This window comes from Megalobrama amblycephala, linkage group LG19, assembly GCF_018812025.1.
Source record: "Megalobrama amblycephala isolate DHTTF-2021 linkage group LG19, ASM1881202v1, whole genome shotgun sequence".
Classification (NCBI taxonomy): Eukaryota; Metazoa; Chordata; class Actinopteri; order Cypriniformes; family Xenocyprididae; genus Megalobrama; species Megalobrama amblycephala.
Genome location: NC_063062.1, coordinates 34,264,935 through 34,290,373, shown reverse-complemented (window position 1 = coordinate 34,290,373; position 25,439 = coordinate 34,264,935). Strand labels below are relative to the sequence as shown.

Below are 25,439 nucleotides of genomic sequence, written 5' to 3'. Positions count from 1 at the left end.
ATTCCTGTGATGCAAAGCTGAATTTTCAGCATTGTTACTCCAGTCTTCAGTGTCACATGATCCTTCAGAAATCATTCTAATATGCTGATTTGCTGCTCAATAAACATTTATGATTATTTTCAATGTTGAAAACAGTTGTGTACTTTTTTTTTCAGGATTCCTTGATGAATAGAAAGTTCAAAAGAACAGCATTTATCTGAAATACAAAGCTTCTGTAGCATTATACACTACCGTTCAAAAGTTTGGGGTCAGTAAGAATTTTTATTTTTATTTTTTTGAAAAGAAATTAAAGAAATGAATACTTTTATTCAGCAAGGATGCATTAAATCAATCAAAAGTGGCAGTAAAGACATTTATAATGTTACAAAAGAATAGATTTCAGATAAACACTGTTCTTTTGAACTTTCTATTCATCAAATAATCCTGAAAAAAAATATTGTACACAAATATTTTGTACATCTGTGCACATTAAATGTTTCTTGAGCAGCAGATCAGCATATTAGAATGATTTCTGAAGGATCATGTGACACTGAAGACTGGAGTAATGATGCTGAAAATTCAGCTTTGATCACAGGAATAAATTACTTTGTGAAATATATTCAAATAGAAAACAGTTATTTTAAATTGTAATAATATTTCACAATATTACTGTTTTTTACTGTATTTTTAATTAAATAAATGTAGCCTTGGTGAGCAGACGAAACTTCTTTTAAAAACATTAAAAATCTTAGTGGTTCCAAACTTTTGGACTGTACTGTATATGACTGTAATGACATCACACCAGAGGTCTGTTATTCTATATACTGATTGGCTAAGTGTAAATGACAGTTGTCATGAATCTTTATGACCACATCAATGGCAGCATAACATCTGCTGCTCACCCATGACCTCAAAATGGAAAGATTCGACTCAATTCATGGAAAAGGCTGTATGTGTGAAAGCACCTATTAATAAACGGAGAAACATGTCATATTGTATAATGCTGCTGTACTTTTGCTTGTAAATATTGCAGCCTTTTATTACAAAAATATACTGTTTGTTTAGATGTCATCAGGTGGAGTCCGAATTGCCACGGCCTCACCTTTCATGTCTAAAATAGACTCTATAGACCCGGGGGATCTGGTACTCAGTGCGCTGTGAACTTTTATTGTTTCCTTGGAAACTGAGTTGGCTTGTCAGTTTCCCTCCCTGCACGTGCTTTATGTATTTATTCACCACACTGTCACCCACCAAACATGCAGTGTGAAAGAGTCTATTCAGAGAAACCCCCCGCTGCCGTCTCTCGATATGACTGCGTGTAAGACACAAGCTATAATTACCCAGCTTTACTGTTACAGCAGAACCCACACTCTCTGTTCGTCCTGTGAAAGCTGGCTGATTGTGCGCTCCATCCAGCTTCAGACACAACAGGGTCATTCAGTCACTGCTGGCCTGTGTGAGTGAGAAATCATCACATTATACATATTAGCAGGTTTTTTTAATAGAACTGTCAAATGATAATTTAGTTCATTCATTAAATTCAAATAAAATATGTATGAACACTTCTGTTCAGAAGCTTTGGGTCAGTACGTTTTTTTGTCTGTTTTTGTCTCAAAAAAGGCTGCATTTATTTAAACAAAAATACAGTAAATACAGTAATATTGTGAAATATTATTATAATTTAAAATAACAGTTTTCTCTTTGAATATATTTTAAAGTGTAATTTATTCCTGTGATCAAAGCTGCATTTTCAGCTTCATTACTCCAGTCTTCAGTGTCACATGATCCTTCAGAAATCATTCTAATATGCTGATTTGTTGCTTGAGAAACAATTCTGAATATTATCAATGTTGAAAACAGTTGTGCTGCTTCATATTCTTGCAGAAACTGATACTTTTTTTTCTTTGTAGAAAGTAGAAAGTTCAAAAGAACAGCATTTATTTGAAATAGAAATATTTTGTAACATTATAAATGTCTTTACTGTCACTTTTGATTCATTTAATGCATCATTGCTGAATAAAAGTTGTAAAAAAAAAAAAAAAAAAAACTTTTGAAAGGTAGTGTGTATATATAGATTGGTACTTTAAAATGAGAGACAAGAAGAGATAAGAAGATAGACAATATATTGACTTCTAAAGACACATCTTAGATTCTATGATCTGTCTGCCTTAATGTTAAATGCACTGTTAGCTCATTCTACATTATTCCATGATTTTCTGTCTTCTGTCAAGCATAAAACAGCATACATGCTTCATCATATTTTATGTAATATACATAATCATTTCTGTTTAAAAAAGTGGCACCATTAAAGTAGTCCATTTGCAATTAAGTTCAAGTTTTCTAAAGCCATGCAATAGCTTTGCAAAATTGAATTCCCTGGTAATTTTCCCCTCACTATGTGAACTGGCAGTTTCACAGTCTTTATTTGGGTAAATGATGCCTCTCACCTCAATCTAATCCATGTGTGAAAGCACTGCATGACAGCTCACTGCTCATTTGAGACGCTCGCTCAATATCCATTTTTCTCTGTGTTGTTAAAGAAATCTTTCTGAACTAGCAAATGTAATGTAGAAAAACAGAAACAAAATGGTTGTGAATGTATAGCACTACCAGACTGTTGATCAAGCTCAGTTTGATCCCTGATGCTCAGACTTAAGGAAGAATAATCACCCCAACTCATTATTTCACTAGCAGCGCTATTATAATTAGTCAAGACTCGTTACTTAGAATAATATTTTCTTAACATGGAATGTGTTTTTAATGCTTTTATAAAGTTTTGTTGTAAATAATTGTTCAAAGTCAATCTTAAATTTGGCATGAAACAGCAGTTGTGATTGGGCAGGTTGGCCTGCCCTCGCACCAGTAAACACATCATCAGAGAAGACAAGAGATGTTGCTGCAAGGCATGTGAATTTGACGGGGATCTATAATGCCCCCTTTACAATATGTAGTATGGTGTCCCCAGAATGTGTCTGTGAAGTTTCAGCTCAAAATACCACACAGATCATTTATTATAGCTTGTCAAATTTGCCCTATTTGGGTGTGAGCAAAAACACACTGTTTTTGTGTGTGTCCCTTTAAATGCAAATGAGCTGCTGCTCCCGGCCCCCTTTCCAGAAGGGCTCAACAACAACAAAGCTGGAGAATCTCACACAGCCAAAATGAGGATTGTCAGTAACGGTGTTCAGCCTTACATTGTTCAAACCGGAGTCGACACTGATGGAGAGACTCAGGAAGAAGTTACAACTTTTAGAATGAAACTGGACGTTTCTGAATGGTTAGTGGATAAATTGATGTAGTTGCTGTGGAGTTGATTCAACTCATCCACTAGCATGTGTCGTCATGTTAATCTTTTGTGCAAATCCAGCGTTGAATTGATCCTCGTTTGTGAAGCAGTCCAGTGTAAAATGACGGCATGACAACAACACTCTACTACAACAACCCTTCCTCTTCTCTAAAGCAGCCCAACATGGCCTTTGTTGCATGTTTTTGGTTTGTGATGTCACTAACCCGGGAAGAAGCTCATTGTAGTCCCTACCAGCCGTTTGTTGTAGTCCTTTAACAGAGAATTCTGTAAAAGAAAATATCTCTCTTTGCATTGAACTTTGAACGTCATAACTTTGCAGATGTTGTTTATGCTCAAACAGCAACATTACACACTAACTAAAGTTAAAAAAAGTGAAATCATAATCAACCACCCCTTTAAAATAAAATAATGATGTGCACAGATAAATTATTTACAATAAATGCTACAATATTCAATAAAAATAAGAGACTAATTCTCACCCAGTTAATGCAGTGCAACACAAGTTGGCTTTGTTTTGTTGTGGATTATTGTAGAGAAAAAAAAAAGAAAAAAAAAAGTCGCTTGAGCTGCTACTCAATATTTTTGGCGTACTTTCATCACAGTCATAGATCACGCTGTCAGCTGCAGGACTGCAAAAAGAAACTGATTTATTGTTAAAATCTGTGATGAAGAGAATGTCTAATTTGGGATTAATTATGATATTTGTTACTTTGCATTTAAAATTGATGTTGCTATTACAATCTTGACAGTCAATGAATAAGAGCGACCAATCCACTGATTCATTTTGATTTACGGTGATTAGTCTTTGACTGTTTTGATGACGCATTGATCGGTTTATAATTACTATTTAATTTAATCACGTTCTCTTGTATTCGTTCCAGTTTAATCAGCTCATCTGTATTTGTATATGTACAGGAAATGTGTGATTAGACTGCTTTTACGGTTTTATCCGTTTCTCTGACCAAAATTGCTTTTTGGCAAGAGAAACAGATGCTTGCTTAATAATCACAGATACAGTATACTAATAAATTTAGAAGGAACCAAGGAAATTATGCAAATCACTGGGTAAATGAGAAATGATTTCTAAATAGAATTCATAAGCATCTTGATATTTTAATTTAAGTCAAATAAGGAAAATAAAAATGAACTGTAGCTGCATGCCAATATTATTATGTAATCTTAGAAGAAAAGGTTCTATATACAGTATAACCTTAAAGGGTTCTGCTGGCGCTTCATATATAGAACCTTTTAGTAGTTCCCATTGTGGGATCATATTATGGATTTCATTTTAATTTTTTTTATCATTATTATTTGAATTAAATTTTATGAATTAAGCAGCTCATAAACATACTTTATCACTAGAAAAAAGTGAAACAACCCATTAAACATGAACGGAACATACAGTCATTTAAGACATTTCTCCTTATAGAGCCTTTTTGGCATAAAGGGTTCTTTAAAATTGAGTCAAGAATATATAACAATTGCATATAGAATATAGAATCTATATAGAACCCCATTGAACCATTTTTTCTAAGAGTGTGCTGGAAGTCTTATGCTGGTCTGCTGCATTATTCTGTTAGTAAACCAAGTATATTTACTGAAAGCATCATTGCATTTTAAGATCATGCCATTTCAAGAGATGTCAACAGGACTGTGACCTTCAAGTTTAATTTGTTGTGGTGTTGTCACAGCTGTGGCTTCTCTTCAGGCAGTAATACCTGTCGATTAATGAAACTGACATGAAACTTTGTGCTCATATAAATGTATCTTTTCTCAGACTGTTTTATTTGGCTGTTACCGGTTAAATCAATCTGATTAAAAAAGATTTTAAATAGATCTGATTGAAAACGATTTCTGTTCCTTGTTTAAGCATTACAATTTCGACCTTCAGTTTAATCCCATTTTTCTCAGGTTCGGCGGCTGTCATTGGCTGTGGTGACTGAGAAAGCTTTAAATAGAAAGCCTCTGCAACAATCAATGTGATCAATACAGCTGTATGAGGAGGCAAGGAGCCTGCTAAAGATCAATGATGTGTTAAGGACACATATAGCACATTACTGGCTCTGTCTGTTATTTTTATGTCATGCAGCTGTTGTGATTTTTACCTATTGCAAGGAATAGAATAGTATAGTAAGTAATCTTATAATGAATTGCATTACACTGATGAGCCAAAACATTCTGACCAGTCACACGTGAAGTGAATATTGTTGATCATCTCCTAACAAGGCCACATATTATGGTCTGGGTATATTAGATGGTAGGCAAACAATCAGTTCTCATTTTGTTGGATGCAGGAGAAATGGGCAGGAATAAAGATTTGAGCCACTTTGACCAGGGCCAGATTTTGATGGCAATGTGACCGGGTCAGAGTATCTCAGAAATGGCAAGGCTTTGGGTTGCTCTAGATTCAAGATTCATTTTATTGTCACTGTACTAAAAGTACAGCGAAATTAAAGCAATCCGTACAGTGCAGTCGTACATAAATGAGTGCAAGCTAAGCATCTAATTTAAAAAGAAAACAATTTAAGTGGAATTTCCAAAGAAACAATATGATAACCAATATACAGTAACATATTTTAATAAACAAAATACCACAGGAAAAAAAAAAAAGGTCAGTGGTGAGAATTCACCAACAGGAGGGACAAACGCAAACCGACGACAGGGTGTTGGGCGTCCACAAGAGCAATGAAGGTGAGAGTTTGATTGGCAGGCGATCTAACCAATCATAATGCTGAATCCGCCGTTTTGTCCGACAAAGCAGTCAGGGGAGTTAGTAGATTAACGTTGGTGGACTTGAACTTGAAAAATGGTGTGTACTGATTTCTTTCCGCAGTTGAAACAACATTCCTTCTGATGTTCATTCATGTTTATTTGATGCTATAAATGAACTAGTTGGAAGAGATGATCGGTTCACGAGCTGCTTGAACTGAGGTGCTACAGCGATCTGTCACAACACGTTAAAGAGCCACAAAATGGTATTTATTGTTTAAACTCATTTAAAAAATTTGAAATTTGAGACGTTGTTTCACATCATAAGTAACCTGCTCTGTCTTGTCTGTAGACATGTTGTCGGTGTCCTCTTTGCTCCGCGATGTATTTTTCACTGTGTGAGAGCGGCATGGCTTGTCGGACACAGCAACAGTAACTAAAGGAATGCGAGTCTTTGCGAATAGTCAATTGAGCATCTGTGGCATTGTTTACACCTGGTATTAAGATGCGTTTTGGTCGATCAGATCACAAGTGGACGACGCTTTGAGCTTGTCCACTTTCGACCACTTTCAAAGGCAGTTGTATACGCATTTGACCGGATTACTTTCGTAGTGGAAACGCTCATGTGGTCGAATGTGTTTGAACAGCCACAGAAGACTGCTTACTCTTCGCATATTGACCTAACGCGTAAACATTATGGAAAGCGCGCTAGCCAGACAGATTTAAACTTTGTCGGCTGAAGACCCAAGTTTGGTTTGAATACGAAAAACATACCAAGCACAATGTTCTCTCACCGTTCCTGATTTCGAACACGCACTCACAACGTTCAGCGTGATCTTGCGGCTGTCAGAGCAGAAATCGAAAGCTGATGCTCTCTGTATGTTTTTCCGTCATCTCTGGGCATGTTTATATGTAAATTGCTTATTTTGTCCAATAGATCAAAAGATTTGAAAAAAAAAACATACATTTACCCATCCATAGACCCTCCCCTCGAAGAAATCAGGACAGAAGTGGTTGAACGTGTAAACAGGAATGTGTCTCCCTTGTCAACTTGTGATCTGATTGACCAAAATGCATCTTAAGTGTAAACAGGGATGTGCTGGACCAACATGTTCAGTCCACAGCAGCTCCACCTTGCAACCTACAGGACTTGCAGTTTTACCAGATCAGGGCTCTTGCAGAGTCCATGCCTCAGCGGGTCGGAGCTGTTTTGGCAGCATGTGGAGGACCAACAGCATATTAGGCAGGTGATCATAATGTTTTGGCTCATTGTGTATAATCTGCACTGTGCTACATATGTGAATGCGTTGATCTATGTCCTTAACATGTTGTTATTTATGAAATTACAATTAATGTTTGGGTAACCAAAAAAGTGCACTTAGGCAGAGACTTTTTAAACTTTCTATAAGGACATGCTATCAATTTCCACAAAATCTTAAATTTTTATTACTCTCCTCTGTATTTTCTTTGCATAATGAGCATATTTTAACTTTAATTAGGACTTAAATTAATATGGCATAATCATGAATATGTAACAGCATCTAAGAAATTAAACCTTTTTGCCTTTTTCCTAACAACAACCTATAAAAGCAAGTGTACTAGCAAAACACTTATTAAATGCCTGTTGCTAAGCAGCAAAATGTTTTTTTTTTTGTGAAAAATGTGAAGCTAATTACAGTGATTAAGTACAGCGATTGCTAAGCTATGACACAAAAGACCCAACACATAGCTGATTATTTGCATAAATTCATGCCTAGAATTCACCACAGAAAACTTGTTTCAAATGGTGTCAGGCTTATGAAGTTACAACAAATATTAAAGCAAATGGACAGCTTACTTTTCAAGCGCCAACTGGAATGTGTCAAATGCACATCAGTGGTCAAATGTGCATTTGGGGTATTTAGTAGGTCTAAAAGAAGCTGTCTCTCTCTACTGTTCTGAGCTGTTGAGCTTCTGTACTGCGGGCATCATGCCAAACCTGGCAAATCTCAAAAACACACCGACCCATTGTGCTTTCACTGCTACATGGCCATTTGCTGTGGAGCAGTGCACACTCTCTCTCACACGCTGACTCCACCCACCCACTCACAGCATCCGTTCAGAGAGAGAGCAAGAAAGCAAGCTCATTCACAATTTAGGTTTATGTTCCATTTTTATTTAAATGAAGACAATTACAGTTACAAGATTGGGATGAATTTACAATTCGTTTAATAGTAATGATGGCATTTATAGAAAATAAAAAAGAGAGAAAAAAAGTTGTTGTTGTCATAAGATGCTTTAAAGGGGATCTATAAAGCCCTTTTCACAAGATGTAATATAAGTCTCTGGTGTTCCCAGAATGTGTCTGTGAAGTTTCAGCTCAAAATCCCCCACAGATCATTTATTATAGCTTGTCAAATTTGCTTCTATTTGGGTGTGAGCAAAACACGCCATTTTTGTGCATGTCCCTTTAAATGCAAATGAGCTGCTGCTCCCGCCCCCCTTTCCAGAAGAGGGCGGAGCTTTAACAGCTCAACAACAACAAAGCTGGAGAATCTCACGCAGCCAAAATGAGGATTGTCAGTAACGGTGTTCAGCCTTACATTGTTCAAACCGGAGTCGACACTGATGGAGAGACTCAGGAAGAAGTTACAACTTCTAGAATGAAACTGGACGTTTCTGAATGGTTAGTGGATAAATTTATGTAGTTGCTGTGGAGTTGATTCAACTCATCCACTAGCATGTGCCGTCATGTTAATCTTTTGTGCAAATCCAGCGTTGAATTGACCCTCGCTTGTGAAGCAGTCTAGTGTAAAATGACTGCATGGCAACAACACTCTACTACAACAACAACTTTTGTTGCATGTTCTCGGCGGCAGGTTTATGTAAATTTTAGGGTTAGTGATGTCACCAACCCGGGAAGAAGCTTGTTGTAGTCCCTACCAGCTGTTTGTTGTACCCCTTAAAGGGTTAGTTCACCCAAAAATGAAAATAATGTCATTTATTACTCAGCCTCATGTCGTTCCACATCCGCAAGACCTTCACTCATCTTCTGAACACAAATTAAGATATTTTTGATGAAATCTGAGGGTATCTGATCTTGCGCACAAAAAGTATTCTTGTCACTTCATAACATTATGAAGTCATGTTGACTATTTTAACCATGTTTTTAACTGCCTTTCTGGATGTCAAAAGGTGTAATGATGTTGCCGCCTATGTGTGGATCAGATACCCTCGGATTGCATCAAAAATATCTTAATTTCTGTTCCGAAGATGAACGAAGGTCTTACAGGTGTGGAACGACATGAGCGTGAATATCTAATGACAGCAATTTCATTTTTGGGTGAACTAGCCCTTTAAACCAGGGGTCTCAAACTCAAATTGTCGGGGGGCCGTTTCTGTGATTGACACCTCATAGGAGGGCCATATTATCCTTCAAGCGCAAGAAAGCGCAACATTTCAGAAAATTTACTTTCCTTTGCATTATTTCTCATTTACTTCAAATTTCATTAGGCCTACTAAAATATTTTTATACCTATACTATAAATATTTTATTTACCATACTAAATGTAAACAGCAGTGTCTCTCTCATTGTTACAGAGTGTAATATAATTATATAATACTATTACTAATATAATACTACTAATTGAAATAGTCTGGTGCGACTTCTTACATCCAACAAGATATATGGAATAAAAAAATCAGTAATTTAGGAACAAAACCAGCAACACTTGTGGCGTGGAGGGGTCAGAAATAAACAAAAAAAAAAAAAAAACTGGAGCTATATATCAACTTTATTTTGCCAAAAAAATAAAAATCTCTCATTGTTACATACATTATTAGTTTTTAACATCTAGTGGAAGTATTTTCCCTTACTTTGTGTTAGCTTAAATAACATTAAAATCTTGCACTGAACAACACTGTACTGAACAAATACAATCCCTGAATACATTTGTACACTCCTCTGTTTCTTGACAGACACCTGCAGCGCTTGTGCTCACACAGCTGGGCCACATTTGTCCAAGATGCCGTTTGAGCATCGGTAACGTTTAATGGCTGCATCGGACGCGTTTCGGTGGTTTAAATCGGCGCTCGTGACTTAAAGTCTAGTGCTTTTACTGTAATTTAGGCAAGCGCGCTCATAATAGAAGCGATTGAGAGCGCGGCTCATGGTTGCAACGACAGACGCCACTGGAGCGAAAGCGCATTGGAAAGGAGAATGCGGCGCGGCCCCTTATGTGACGCGATATGTGAACGCCCCTTAGAACGGCGACTTTTTCTTTGCATATCAGAGAGGTAGCAACTAGAGAATAATAATAATAATAATAATTTAGCGGGCCGGATTATGTTTTATTTTTGAGATCAGTTGCGGGCCGGGTAGAGGGGGTGGGCGGGCCGTAAATGGCCCGCGGGCCGGCAGTTTGAGACCACTGCTTTAAACTGAGAATTCTTTAAAAGAAAATATCTCCCTTTGTATTGAACTTTGAGTGTCCTAACTTTGCAGATGTTGCTTATGCTCAAACAGCAACATTACACACTAAATAAAGTTAAAAAAGTGAAATCATAATCAACCACCCCTTTAAGGTAGGAGATCAGAAAGCTGTCATAGGGAACAACATAGGGAACTAGGGAGCAGAATGAGGAAAAAGACAATACAACCTGTTTTTATTACATAAACATTTCTAAAATGTTACAAACTGGTTCAAATCAGCAAACAAATAAATATTCTGTGGTTTCTGGGGCAATCACAGCAATAACACATTTTTGAAAAATAGGAACCAAGCCAAATTAACAACCCCAGAGATCATATAACATCTTCACTTTGACTTTTGAAACATGCTATAAAGTTTTCAAGTCTAGTTTATATTCAGAGAGAGTTATATATTCAGAGAGAAGTCTCATAAAGTTGGTTAAACTCATAAAGCGTCAGGCAGACACTTTAATGTTCGGCTGCTCTCTCTCGGTAAGGGTTAACGGAGCGCAGCGTCAGCGGTGTTGTGCTCAGCACGCGCTCGGTACTGATAGGTCACTGCGCGGTGGTCTGCTCCGCTTCCAGAGTAACGGCTCGACTGAACTCCTCCTCTGAGAAGCAGTGATTGCTCGCCTGTTCGAGTCCCCCCTCCGTTGCCGTGACGGTCTAACGGGAGTGAGTAATGAAATGAATGCGCGATGTGTTGTGTGTAAAGTTGTGGACTTCACTAAGAGCCTTACAACTGGCGAGCATAGCTTTTTCACTCTGCAACAGTCTAATTTTGCCAGCTGCCCAGGTCAGTTTGACATGAAGAAACGGACTTTTAGTGAGTTTTAATATGTTGCGACTTCTTTTACCACGCGAGATGTCAATCATAACATCTGGAAAGTGCGCGCGCCGGACATCGCGGCAGGTAAAGGTGAGTTAGATACGATTTATTTTCTTCACGATGTTGAGTCAGATTTTGTCATTTTTCATGATGCTTAGGAGGAATGCACTAGTTCTTAGTACACACTTGAGTGCGCGATATTAAAAACGACTAAGATGTTAGAGATGTAACGAATTAACTGTGGTGGATAGGCCTATGTGGAAATTATTTTAAGATATTGTGTTCACTGAAAGTTTCAGTTGCCATGGGTTACACAAGAGTGAATTAAACAGATGGTCACAGTGATAACAAAAGTTAGATGGGGTCATAGTCTGGCTGCAGACTTCAGCCCTCTGTGACGTCATGTGTACTCTCTGTCTAGGAACAGGAAATGAATTATTGTTTTATATTGTAACTATTCTCAAATTGTTGTAAGGTGTGTGTGTGTGTGTGTATATATGTGTGTGTGTGTGTTGAGTTTATCTAGTTAGTGTTTATTTTAAATATTTATATGTAATCCCTTGGTAATGTTTATGTAATTGTTATTTATGCAAGCATTACTAAAAAAAAAATAACAAAAAAAATGGAATACTCTGGAATACTTGATTCTGATTGGTCGGTTGCAGTAGGGCTGCACAATTAATCAAATTTCTAATCGCCACTACGATTACAGATGCCACGATTTTGTTATCATACAAAGGTGCGATTACAAGGAAAAATATCCACTTACATTATTCTGCGTGTTTAGGAGGTGTGTTATGAGCATGTCACGTTGTGAGAGGCGAATCATGACTACTTCAGAATGCAAAAGTTTTAATCCAGCAAAAAAAGGAGTTACCAGTGATGTAGGTGTACGAACGCACATTAAAACACCAGCACCCGCAATTTTTAAAAAGCCGTGTACACAGCCTTTATGTTTACTCCATGAACTAACTCTATAAAAATGCAAAACAGTGATAGATGGACCTCTGAACCGTACGCTAAGGAGAAAATCCAGGGCGACTTTAAGCAGACCAAGCGAAACATGACATTGGGCATCAACCACACGGGCATGGCAAAAGCCAATACTGTTTCATATACTGTCTACTTTCTTTGTATAACAGTTCTATCTAATAACGTATTAGACAGGACTGTTAAAGAGATCGTAAACTAATGAAGACGGAAAATGCGAGCACTGTGTGCTCAGGAACTGTTCTCAGCGCCGTCAAAATAAAAGTAACAACAACAAGCGCAGTTTCTGTCATTTCAGGCCATATAGGGGAACATTAGTTCTCGGGGAACCACAATGGTGGCAAAAGCCCCTATTATTATACCACTGCCATTTGAGGTTTAATGCTATAGAAAAACAATAAAAAATTGTGTTTTCAGATTGTTTTTTTTATTTTTATACAAAAATATGGCATGCAGTTGCTTCAAACAATGGTATAAAGCCATTCAATACATCATTCAATGTAAACTGTGATAACCGTAATTAATAATCGCAATTACAGTTTCAAGGGAATAATCGACAATTATGATTTTTGTCATAACCGTGCAGCCAGGTTGCAGCATTCATCAGTCAGATATTTCTGAATAATGACTGTTGCTCATCATAGCAAAGGCAACTGTTTCCCAAGCTAACAGGGAACAGAACATTGAACAGAACATTCTCAGAACATTGGCTAATGTTCTGCCAAGGTTCTCTCAAAGTTATGAGCAAACATTCTTCCAGTAATGTTAATAAAACACTTTATTCAGACTTCAGGTCTAATGTTCTCCAAATGTTAGAACAAAAACATTAATGTTTATGGTTTTTTTTTTTTTTTTTTTTTCACATTTTTCACTAATTTTACTACTTGTTCAGAGAATATATGATAACAATGATCCCATAATGTCTTCAAAATGGAATGTTCGCATAATCAAACAAAAAGTTGTTCTCTTTAAGTAGTTTTAGGTAGCCTTTTTTTAAATTAATATTTTATTATCTACAAGTACAGTTTTTGTAAATATAATTTGAAGATTGTCAGTGTTTGTTCTGGAAGCTTTTTCATGGTGTGGACATTATTTCAGCACCCAGACTTTGACGTTGGTGCTTTCTGATTTGAGACAGGCAGGTTTAAGGGGCCGGTACAGAGCCTATTTTTGCTCAAAATTGCCTTTTCTGTGGAAATATCTGTAATGGGGCTTCTCTCTCAGTCTCTCTGTGTGTGTGTGGGCCTGAAATGTTTCATTATCCATGTTGTAGATGAAGAAATTTTATTTTGCTTTTTCGAATACAGTAGAGATTGTGTATCAGAATGTCTCAATCTCATTTCGGTCATCTTCCCTCTCTCTCACACACATTCACGCAAACACTCAGACTATTGTTGATTTTGTAACACTAGCTCTTCCCAGCTGTCGAACGGCACATGGTAATAATCTCTCTGTGTGTTTCACTCAAAGTTAAAGAGCAAAGCTGTGTGTGAATGTCAGTATGCATGTGTTTGTGTGTGAACAGGTGTCCATTCTAACATAAAGATTTCACTTTGCCTATGTTATGCAGCTAGACGCTAAATGATCCCCATTTAGTGTTGTTTGTTTCAGATGTAATGCGTTTAAAAGGATGACATATTCAAGGAATGCAAGATAGTTTTGGAGTAAATCTGTTAGTACAGTTGGAACCACGGGACATCTCTGTGGAGGAGTCTTGTGTGTCAATCAAAACCCAGCAGCCTGCTGTATTTAAAGATAAGTGCATATAGCACATGATACAATGATAGAATGATAATATATGTAGTTAAAGCATCAGTTACATACTTGATACACATCAAAGTCCCTTTAAGGCAAATCATTTCACTCAGCGGCCATTTTGTTTGTTTCAGTCAGGCAAGTGCAGCTCCTATCTCTTTGAAATGTGCAACATCAAATTCTCCAAAGCTGTTCACTAAGCTTATGATTAAATTTCATATTTGAAATCACCACAACTGTCTCATAATTTTTTTATGCTTACATAGCATTAAACAAGCTTGACCAGCCAATGCACAGGTGCAGTCATATGTCTGTGTCCGTTTTATTAACACCCAAACTGATTTAGACTCAAACACATACTATTTTTATGTCAGCTTCTTAAAGGTGTTCTATGTAAGAATGGCAGCTAGTGGTTGAAATGGGTACTGCAGTCCAAATTCAAAATATTGTTTGCCCCGCCCCCTCCTCCTCAGACTCCATGCTCTCGCGGGTTGCCAGTTTGAAGATACGCAACGGGAGCGAGCTCAATAATTTTTGATGGATGCTTAGGCTTTGTAGGTCGGGTAGAATCTGCGAACTCTGACCCAGTTCCATGGCTGCAATTCGCTGCATGTGTTTTCCGCCAACTGGCAACCCGGGTGGTTAAATACTATTGGGTAAATTGGCAACGTGCGGTCTTGCACAGACCAAAACAAAAACAGAAATTCCGACACGGAACACAATTTTCAAAGTAAAATAACTGGCTGTAGCAATGGTTTTCAGAGAAATTAATATGTGAACTGAGCATGTTTAATAAATATCTGCAAACATGTTATGGTATTTTTATGCTTTAGTACAGTCACTTACATAGTGCACCTTTAAATTGTAAAAAAAGAGACTTGAAGACACCAGTACAGTGTATAAATATATATGCCATTGTTTTAGGGTATTGTTTTGAAGAGTCAGAGGAGGTAATCCATCTCTCTGCAGTTGACAGGACCTCTTCACTATCATGCCAAAGGTCAAAGGTCATGCAGCACCGCCGTAAAGAGTGGAAAATGTATGTTGGTTAGAGGTGTGCTGTCCATTAAGACTGTGACAGTAAACATGTGACAATAGAAACTGCACAGACCACATGGGTGTTTATACACTGGATTACTGTATAGACATAAATGGAAAATAAGTATATATGATTACAATAGTTTCTACTCATGATAAACTGCACATGATTCTGGATTTAAATACTTTACATGGACAAAGTTGCCAAATGAATGTTTTATTTTCAGATCTTGTCATGATTTGCTGATGATTTAGTTTTGGAGGTTGGTGTTTTGTATAGTAGGCTGGCAGTGGGAAGCTCACACACAGTGCTGACCTGAATAAAGGAGCAAGTGAAACACTGGCTTGTGTTGTCATTGCAGTGCATCCCGCCAACTGCGTCCTGCTGGGATGTTTTCCAGGCCACCTTGTTGAAATTTCTACACACGGCAAATTACATAACATTACAGAAAAACAGAAATAAAACTAGCTTGGAGGGGGTGGAGGAATGAACATTTGTATCTGGTAACCTGGTTCATGTATACATTATTGAAAAGATATATGTGACTTTGGAGAAACAAGCAATATAAATCTGACAAAGGAACATGAACAAAAGTTTGAGTATAAACAACCTTTTCATTATGTACTTTAATGTTATGATCTGATGTAATATATATATATATACACACACACACACACACACACACAACAGTATGTTCTGGTCTACGAATCTGATTGGCTGAGAGGTCTTCCAGGAGTGTCTCTGTACTTTCTAAACAGACAGCATTTTGGCAATGGAGCAGGGGGAAAAAACACTAATTTTTTGAAATACTACTGTCACAGAATGTAGTTTTGCGCGTTTTTCAGATGAGAATGTAGTAGTTTAAACCTCAAATCTGTGGTTTATTCATAAAGATAGCATCTAGTTGAAAATTTGACACTCCAACATTTTCTGAGTTGTGAGATCCAGATGATCATCAGGGATTCAGCGCTCACATACCCCCCTGAGAATAGCCTGATCTCGGCAAGTCTTTCTGACATTTGCCACTTGCTCTGATTTCTCCTTAATGGTTAAACATAACTCGTTTCATAAATCTTTGGTAATCTTTGGTGTCATTTTTTTCCTGAGTCGACGGTCTGTGCTTATATTTACTACAGCTTCCTCAGACCACACTTACTGAGAGCAGACAGCAAAGAATAAGATGTTCTTCGAGATGAAGAACAACAGAATGGAAGAAAATAAAAAAATCTCAAGACCTTGTTACTGTAATGTATGTGAATTGTTTACTTAATTTAATGAAATAATGAAAATCATCTAGACACAATGAATTTGTTTATTATTATTTATTAAAATGTGCTTGAATAAAAGGCATTACAACAAATGCTACCATTAATAAATTATAAAATTATAAAATACTTATATTATATTATATAAAACAATTAGTTCCTGTCCTTGATTCTGATTGGTCAATAGCTGTGTTTTATTCAGGATATCACTAAACAACACCCTTAGCAACCACTCTTAGCAACGTAAACTGTATGTTCTCAGTTGATATTGTTCATTGAAGCTTACTGTATTATGTAGAAGAGTATTGTGAGAAAGAGATCGAGTGAGCGAGTTTATTACCTTATTTGGATTTAGCATTTTCCTTCAGGTCAGTCCTATGTGAAGGTGAGAGAACAACCAATGAAGCACATACATAGAACACACTCATTATACAGAATAATGAATATTAATATATGAGCATGGAGAAAATGACAACAAACTCCCAAGCACAAGGGAGAAATGCGAACGAATATTTAATAGGGCTAATAATAGGCTACTTTGATTACGTCTTTTGTCTATTAGAATAATCGTGTCATCCACTGTATCAGTGTCCAGTTTGCACATATAATTCATTTGAAGAAGACTTGATGAAATATGTGTGCATAACTACACCGTGCTGGTTCACGTTTGGTGCTGGAGAATGTGTGAAATAAAAACTTTAAACACAGATACTTTATTCTGTATGAGCTATGTGCCACGTGGCTAGTGTTATTAAACTCATCGCAGAGCTCCGCGCTGAAACCGATCATATGCGCGTTCCGCGTGTATATCATAAAACAGTCATATTTTTCATGTGTTCGTATTCAAACTCCAGTTCTGACCGCATCGCGAGCAAAATACAAACAACACATGCTGCTATGCTGAAGGAAACAGCCTACGGCTCGCGTGTTTGAACGCAGCTAGAGCAGGCAGAGGTGAATGAGCCGCACTTTTGTGACATTTGAATTCTCTGCTGTAATGCGATCTCACACGAACATATTTTCCATTTGTGCTGGTATATTACAGCAAAACAATCCACATGCACACAAACCTCTGCTCTGGTCGTGTCGCAGGAAAACACATTGTGTTGTAGCACTGAGGTAACGAACACCAACGATACGTCTCTGAATGACAAGAGACCGAGGCGAGAGAAGTGATACTTCCTCATGCATAATACCGCAATTATAATCTTATGCATACTACAGCGCAGTGATTGGATTAAATGAGCTTTATGTCATGAATATATGTCGAGAATCGCTCAAAACGGTCTACGTCAGCATATTCGACCATGCCCATACTTGGGCCGAAAGTACACGATTACGTCAGATTTTGTGACGTTGCTCCGACTCAGCTTTTCAAACCGGAAGACAGAAATTGCTCTGAAAAATGCAAAAATAACAAAAATGCAAAAAATGTTCACTTATGAATAACATAAATGAGTACCTTTAGTGTTTTCAATGATATGATTTTTCCGTGACTGACAGCACTAGTCAAGCATTTGTATTCCGTATTCACAACAATTCAGTCTTTTCAATGTAAAAGTCTTCGCTACTGACTGACACACTCATAAAGACAGTCTTTGCCGCCATCTGATGGCGTAATAATGTAACTTCTGTTGCTGTTCATGGTCAGGGACTATTTTTTCCGCCGGAAGGAAGGCTTTTAGTAAAAGTTTACTTCATGAAAGTTGCATTGATACATATTTCTGGCTTTAATATTTGTATTGTGTGGTAACCGTTTTATAAAAGCAATAAGGTACTCGAGGCTAGTGCTGTATTGTGAATAAGTCACAGCTGAAGGGGTTGCAGGCACTCCGCTTCACGTCGTGCCTACACACTAAAAACTCCTGGGTCAAAAATAACCCATAATGGGTTATTTTTGACCCAAATCCTGGGTTAAAAAGGGACCAACTAATTTCTGGGTTATTTCAACCCAGAAAAATGGGTTATTCTTTTTGACCCAACTTCTGGGTTAAATACCTGACCCAAATTTTGGGTTAAAATAACCCAAAATTGTAGTTAATATAACCCAGCTTCTGGGTCAAAAGAGCAACCCCAATAAAATTGAAATAACCCAGAAATTAGTAGGTCCCTTTTTAACCAAAGGTCAAAGGTCAAAAATAACCTAACTTGGGTTACTATGCAAGTATGCCTTATTTCAGAAAATAACACTTCAAGCACTTTTACATTTTTTATTGCATTAAATTAAATTAAACTTTACATAAACTCTACACACTTAGACCTATTTATCTTAGGTCACACTGTAATAACATTAGACATTAGAAAAAATAGAAAAACAACTCATTCTCTCTCAAACATTTCACAACATTCAATAACTGGATTGAACTTGAGGGACAAGAGTTTTGATAGTGTCCTCATCTAAGAGAAGAAATGCCTCCTCATCTCTGTCTTCACCTGAAAGACAGAAAACAAGACAACATGAGTATTGTTAATAAGTCGAGACAATTGTGAACCACTCACCAGTCACCAGACACTCTTTGATTATCAAGCTAACAAATAATCACTTTTAAGGTAATGCTGTTGTTTTGTTTTTTTTGAAAAAAGCAAAAAAAAAAAAAAAAAAAGAAAAGTGGCCCAATTTGCTAGTTAACTAATGTGGTTCTTTTGCAGCATTACCCATTTTGTGTGAATGACAGTCTATCCTGTCCATCTTTTCTTTCACTAACAAGTGTAATAATGACATTAATGCAAAGGTGAATATCTGGCCCATTATTATGCATAACAGCTTAAAGACAAGGCACAAGTGTCTTTTAACTATAAGGGTTATTATAGAGATGCATTCCCCACTGTCAAAGATGTTGTGACTGTCACAAAATCTTGCACTGACACATTTAAGTCATATTAAAGAAAAATATTTAGGTATAGAGAGATGATATGAGGGCAGTTAAAGGGATAGTTCACCCAAAAATGAAAATTTGATGTTTATCTGCTTACCCCCAGGGCATCCAAGATGTAGGTGACTTTGTTTCTTCAGTAGAACACAAATGATGATTTTTAACTCCAACCGTTGCCGTCTGTCAGTCTTATAATGCGAGTGAATGGTAACACAATTTATAAGAGTCAAAAAATATGCTTAGACAAATCCAAACTGAACCCTGCGGCTCGTGACGACACATTGATGTCCTAAGACACGAAACGATCGGTTTGTGCGAGAAACCGAAAACACAAACCGATTGTTTCGTGTCTTAGGACATTAATGTGTCGTCACGCGCCGCAGGGTTCAGTTTGGATTTGTCTAAGCATATTTTTTGACTCTTATAAATTGTGTTACCATTCACTCGCATTATAATGCTGCGTTCACACCAAACGCGAATAGAGCGTCAAATTCGCGTCTACCGCATCTAGTTTGCCGCTTGAACATTTTGAATGCATTCGCGCGTCTAGAGTGAAATAGACGCGCGTAAAAAACAAGCGTTTGAAGCGAAATTGACGCGCGTCCGAGGCGAAATCCGCTTCTTGTGGGAGGGGCAAGTGCTAGGCGGTTGTCTGTTTGCAAGATGGCTGATGTTGATCGTGCGTTCATCGAGAGAGCTACCGCTTTGTATTTGCTCTGGAGAGCAGAACAGCGGCGTAGGGGTCAGCGTCGCGGGAAGGCCACGGGTCGATAAACGTGTACGTGACTCAAAAGTGAAATGTGTATTTACAACTTACCAGGTAGCCCAATCTCCTCACCGACACTCTTCCAAGCGAGGTCCTTTTTATTCCTGTCTGAAGTATGAACTTGTGTCATAAATCTCTGGGTGACTGATAATATCAGTTGTTCATCCATTTTGAATGAGTGACTCCGGGCGGGCCTGCCGCCACAGCAGCAAGCAGGCTCCTGATTGGTTAACGCGGCGCGAATTTACGCCAAAGTTCAAATTTTTCAACTCGGGCGTCAGACGCGAATTCGCTTCAAATGCGTAAATGCACAAAAAGCACCATTCGCGTGAATGAGGCGAATTCGCGTCTTCCACGCCGCGCTAAACGCCTCATTCGCGCCGCGAGACCTCCAGACGCGCGTATACGCGTCTTTACATTGACTTAACATTGAAATCATTCGCGCCAGACGCTCTATTCGCGTTTGGTGTGAACACAGCATAAGACTGACAGACGGCAACGGTTGGAGTTAAAAATCATCATTTGTGTTCGACTGAAGAAACAAAGTCACCTACATCTTGGATGCCCTGGGGGTAAGCAGATAAACATCAAATTTTCATTTTTGGGTGAACTATCCCTTAAAAGAGTAAAACGCTCTAAAATCAGCTCAGACATCCGCCACTCAGTTAGCTTATCAGCAACAAAGCTGTCCATTTAAAAAGACCTGGAGAAAACAATAGAGGTTAGCAACAATTTGAAGACTTGACACACTTCTTTAACTCTGACTACTTAAGCCCTTAGAGCACTGTATAATATGATAAGCACAGCGCAGCTGGTTATCATAACTCAACTATTGTGTTGCCTCGTCGCTCTAGCGGCGGCTAAAGGGGGTCGCACACCGGAAGAGAAGCTTATTTAAAATTCAAACACATTATTCTCTATGAGTTATTTTCTCATTCATTATTCTCCATTTCATTATTCTCTCAGCGCCCAGCAACGGTTCAGGACCTTGTTCAAAATCCTGCAGCGCCACAGAGCGCCATGTACATAGATTTATATTAAATTTACACTTATTTGTCTCAAATCGTCATTAATGTATATACTGACTTCACCATGTGCTGCAATATAAAGTTAGTTTTACATTAATTTACAGAAATCAGCTGCATGAATAAAAATTGCTGATGTTATTGTATTTTCAGGTGATATTCTCAATTCATTCAATTAACAGACGCTCTGAGGTAAAGTGTTCAGACTGCAGACTCAGCAACGGTTGTATTTAATTATACAGTACAATCATAACATAATACTGACATTATCTTAATTTCATAATGTCCTTAAACATAACAATATTGCTGGCCATAAACTGAGAAAGTATGCGATACCTCGAGTTGTCCTAGACGCGGCGCGGCGCTTCTCGTCTGGTGTTCGACCCCCTTAACGCGGCATGAAGTCGCCACTAGCTGCACTGTAACGTTACCTGTCGTATTATTACCAGTATTATAACAATGAGATAAGTACAGCACAGTTTATGGAAAATAGAATTTAAAGACCGTGTAAAGTAAATTCAGTCATTTTCTTCTAAACACATTAAATAGGTCATACGTTTCTCAACGATGTGTAAAAAGCATTTCAACCATTTTGACACCTAATTTCATGAACTTATCGTTATTTTTAATCATTCAAATGTGGCTGGGTGGTTAATAACACTTTCTTATTTAGTCTGACAAACTCAAAACACATATTTATATTGACTTTACACGGACTTTAAACTAGTTAGATGTTGTCGCGATATCCGCAGGCGGCTACATGCTAACCACAGAATTACCACGGTAAGCCATGGTCATTTTTTCAACAAATGGTGCTAAAATAGCAATGGGGACATGGACACAGAAAAGTTTACGTTACATTGACACTGAAAATACTTGCTTACCTTGAAAACGCGACGTTGCACCGAAGAAGCCCAGACCAAAACGGATCGAGTGCGTTCAAGTTCAAGTGACGGTTGTTTCAAACGACTGTTGTGAGAAAATTCCAGAACAACAGCAGGGGGCGGGGGGAAGGGGCGTTAACCCAGAACATGGGTTACTCTTTGAAAAATAACCCAGAAACCTAAACAACCCAGGAATTGGGTCAAAATATTAGCCCTATAACCCAGAAAATGGTTACTCGCTGAAAAAATAACCCATAATTTTAACCCAACACAAATAACCCAGAAAATGGGTTAAATAAATAACCCAGGAGTTTTTAGAGTGTAACAACACCCTTCAGCCATGACTTATTCACGATACAGCACTGCCTCTCATACCTTATTGCTTGCATATTATATTATATTATATTATATTATATTATATTATATTATATTATATTATATTATATTTTTTTGCATTATAATTATGTCAGTGCATTTTTTTATACATTACAGTAATGAGAATTGGGGAAGAATTATCATTGCCAGATATAACAGATAATCCAAGGCTCACAATGAATGAGGTATTGATTATGTAAGTATTTCCTCTCTTTTATCCGTTTCATCAGCGTCTCGTCTGCTTACACTTTATCCTCGGGTGGTTGCTCTGGATTTTACTTGAATAGTTTTCTAATAGTTTCACACTTTCTTTGCCTATTCCAGGTTCTGGCACATGTCCCTTGTGTCTCATTTTACATCACACACTTTCTAATTATAGCATGTCAAATTAGTAAAGATGAGCAGACCTCGACTCAAAGTACTATACAGCAGTTGCCTTCTTCAGGTTTACACTGTAAGTCACCAGTAACCAGAGGTGTAAAAAGTACTCAAAAATGTTACTCAAGTGAAAGTACAAGTACTGAGTGAAAATTTTACTCTGTCCAGAATCATACTCGAGTAAAAGTAAAAAAGTACTACATTAAAATTGTACTTGAGTATTAAAAAAGTAAAAGTAACAGCAAGAATGAAAACTAGAGATTCTTGTTTAAGCTTTTAATCTCTAAAAACATGAAGTGAATGAACCACATACAAAGTTTTATCCTCCTTTAGAACTGTTTGTGTTTAATTGTATTTAATTATCAAACTATAAGACTACTACCTAATGCCAGTATGCAACATGCTACTCAAAGTTGCAAAACCTTGGATTTAACTTGAGCAGAAGCTGATTTTCAAAACTGTGAGTGTCAAGCCTAGCTCTTTTGGGGCTAAAAATCAATCCTGCAGTGCCTGAAACACTGGTGTCTGAAACACACTCTTTGTTATATTGCAGCCATTTGCTAAAATCATTTAAGTTCATTTTTTTCCTCATTAATGTACACACAGCACCCCATATTGACAGAAAAACACAGAATTGTTGACATTTTTGCAGATTTATTAAAAAAGAAAAACTGAAATATCACATGGTCCTAAGTATTCAGACCCTTTGCTCAGTATGTAGTACCCTTTTGATCTAATACAGCCATGAGTCTTTTTGGGAAAGATGCAACAAGTTTTTCACACCTGGATTTGGGGATCCTCTGCCATTCCTCCTTGCAGATCCTCTCCAGTTCTGTCAGGTTGGATGGTAAACGTTGGTGGACAGCCATTTTTAGGTCTCTCCAGAGATGCTCAATTGGGTTTAAGTCAGGGCTCTGGCTGGGCCATTCAAGAACAGTCACAGAGTTGTTGTGAAGCCACTCCTTCGTTATTTTAGCTGTGGGCTTAGGGTCATTGTCTTGTTGGAAGGTAAACCTTCGGCCCACACTGAGGTCCTGAGCACTCTGGAGAAGGTTTTCGTCCAGGATATCCCTGTACTTGGCCGCATTCATCTTTCCCTCGATTGCAACCAGTCGTCCTGTCCCTGCAGCTGAAAAACACCCCCACAGCATGATGCTGCCACCACCATGCTTCACTGTTGGGACTGTATTGGACAGGTGATGAGCAGTGCCTGGTTTTCTCCACACATACCGCTTAGAATTAAGGCCAAAAAGTTCTATCTTGGTCTCATCAGACCAGAGAATCTTATTTCTCACCATCTTGGAGTCCTTCAGGTGTTTTTTAGCAAACTCCATGCAGGCTTTCATGTGTCTTGCACTGAGGAGAGGCTTCCGTCGGGCCACTCTGCCATAAAGCCCCGACTGGTGGAGGGCTGCAGTGATGGTTGACTTTCTACAACTTTCTCCCATCTCCCGACTGCATCTCTGGAGCTCAGCCACAGTGATCATTGGGTTCTTCTTTACCTCTCTCACCAAGGCTCTTCTCCCCCGAAAGCTCTGTTTGGCCGGACGGCCAGCTCTAGGAAGGGTTCTGGTCATCCCAAACGTCTTCCATTTAAGGATTAGGGAGGCCATTGTGCTCTTAGGAACCTTAAGTGCAGCAGAATTTTTTTTTGTAACCTTGGCCAGATCTGTGCCTTGCCACAATTCTGTCTCTGAGCTCTCCAGGCAGTTTCTTTGACCTCATGATTCTCATTTGCTCTGACATGCACTGTGAGCTGTAAGGTCTTATATAGACAGGTGTGTGGCTTTCCTAATCAAGTCCAATCAGTATAATCAAACACAGCTGGACTCAAATGAAGGTGTAGAACCATCTCAAGGATGATCAGAAGAAATGGACAGCACCTGAGTTAAATATATGAGTGTCACAGCAAAGGGTCTGAATACTTAGGACCATGTGATATTTCAGTTTTTCTTTTTTTAATAAATCTGCAAAAATGTCAACAATTCTGTGTTTTTCTGTCAATACGGGGTGCTATGTGTACAAACAAAGAGTGAAAAATTTAAGGGTGTCTGAATACTTTCCGTACCCACTGTAATTTCCAGGTCAACAAAGAGCTTAGAACCCAAGAGGCGACACTCTGATACTTTTTAGGCAACAGTCACTAGATGGCGCTCTGGTAGCGCGGCCACCATTCTGGGGTGAAAATACTAACTGGAGCATTGAATCCTTCACATCTTATGCACCCAAAATCGCTGAATTTCACTGCCAAACCAGAAGCACAGTAGAACAGTTTTTTAAATTAAGTCACCAGTAAATTGTATGATCCTACAGTAAATGTTGTATTGTCTTATATACGTTTTATTTTACCAGTTGTGGAATCCAACCATTCATCCATCTGAGGTAACGTAGTTAGCCTACTTTATTGAGCATTTTCATTTTATGAAACTTTACACATTTTTTAATAGTAAATTAATAATTAATTAATTTAAGATCATCATGTTTGCAGCGAACAATATATTTCAGACCTAGTGGAGTAATAATAATAATATCTAGATCTGAACTGAAATAAGCTATATTGTACGTTTTAATGGATCACGCTACAAACACAATGATCTTATGATCTGCTGTGTCCATTATCGCATAATTCCCACTTTTGGACACTTTTGCTTCAATGGACATTAGACAACACTGCAAAATCAAGCTGTTATATTCATATATTTATTGTCCAACATTCCCAATTTTTCTGATGCATGTCATAATTTCAATTTCATATGTCGGTATTAATTCAGTGTTTATAAGTCTTATACTAATACTAGATCTTTTAAAGAGTTTT

At 37.8% G+C, this 25,439-nt stretch overlaps 1 protein-coding gene across 12 annotated transcripts in view; it reads left to right on the top strand.

Annotated features, from left to right (window-relative positions):
- The window catches only part of gramd1bb (GRAM domain containing 1Bb), a 180,758-nt gene that overhangs the window by 38,916 nt on the left and 116,403 nt on the right, over nucleotides 1-25,439 (top strand). For 2 of the 12 annotated variants that reach the window (XM_048167845.1, XM_048167844.1), the window contains exon 1: nucleotides 10,855-11,364. The exons of the other annotated variants lie outside the window; for them this stretch is intronic. The gene's annotated coding sequence lies outside the window, so the exon portion shown is untranslated. Of the gene's footprint in view, nucleotides 1-10,854; nucleotides 11,365-25,439 lie in introns of those variants that run through there. 12 annotated transcript variants of the gene reach the window in all.